This window comes from Humulus lupulus, chromosome 2 (assembly GCF_963169125.1).
Source record: "Humulus lupulus chromosome 2, drHumLupu1.1, whole genome shotgun sequence".
In the NCBI taxonomy this organism is placed as follows: domain Eukaryota; kingdom Viridiplantae; phylum Streptophyta; class Magnoliopsida; order Rosales; family Cannabaceae; genus Humulus; species Humulus lupulus.
This window is the reverse complement of record NC_084794.1, coordinates 124,154,015-124,155,381: the sequence shown is the minus strand read 5'-3', so window position 1 is coordinate 124,155,381 and position 1,367 is coordinate 124,154,015.

The window sequence follows — 1,367 nt, the reverse complement described above, 5'->3', positions numbered from 1 at the left end:
GCATCATGCCTCACCACACACGCAACATGCCTCGTTGAAGAGGCCTTACCTCTCTTCCTAGGTAAGTGCCACCTACTGGGCACCACTCACCCTGTGAGTCCCATGAGATGTAGGATTAAGGTCCTCTTGGACTTGCATTCGGGGAAGGTCAGAAAGGGCCTCACAACAATTCAACATGAAGTCAGAAGAGATACGGAATGAGCCTACAGACCAAGAAGAGCCAGGGTACGGATACAGTGTCCACGCCGGATAGGTAGTGGCAGTACATGAATGGTACATAGTCAGGACTCCCTCAGCATGCTTATGAGGTCCGTAACCGACAAGTAGCGGAGGCATAACGTGGTACCAAGACAGGAGTATTTTTGCAGACCCCTGACACGTACCAGAGCAGACCACCACTCTTCCAACATCACTACCACCTGTGCCATTATCTTGACAGTGTACTCATGTACTATTTTGTCCAAAGGGACCACCATGTATAAGGGCCCATTAGAACCCAGCTATAAATAGAGCGTTACCCCTCATAATGAGGGGTTGGAAAATTTATTGTAGGCTGAAGCTATTAAGCAATATACAATTTTTACTCCATTGTTGATCTATGTTTATCCTTCCATAAGTCCATCCTAAGTTCTTATCTAAATATCACCTTACTTACCTTTGAGTTTTCCGATCTAATTTTGTTGACGAGATTTTACCGTCAACATTATCTATCGAGTGATTCAATACCAAAGACTAAGTGGATTAAGTTATTACTGTTTATCAGAACAGAGCTGAACCACTATAAATTTTTTGTGTTTATTTATGATATTTATACTCTGTCGTATATTATATTCATTTCTTTCAAAATGTGTCGTATACTGTACATACGACCGTTGGCCAATTTTACATGTCAACATTACCATTAAAGACAAAAATTATTTTTAACATATACATATATATATATATATATATAAACCCAGTGTATACGTAAAATAAAAAAAATTAATCCGGAAATATTTTCAATTAGAAATAAACCCAAAAAATACGTTAGAACAACTACACATGTACCTCAAATAAACTAAAAATCAACAATGAAAAAATCATTGAAAATCATCCCACACAATAACAAAAATTAAAAATATGTTCCCAAAGTACTCAAAATAAACTAAAGACATACCCAACATATGCTGAAAATAAACAAAAAAAAAAAATATAACCAATTAGAAATCAACTCTCTACTTACTAAAATATGCTAAAATACACTCAAAATATACTAACAACAACTAAATATACAACCAAAATAAATTGCAAAATAACTTAAAAATAACTGAAAAAAATGACCAGAAAATAAAATAATTAAATTTAAAAAAAAAACCAAAAATCAACGG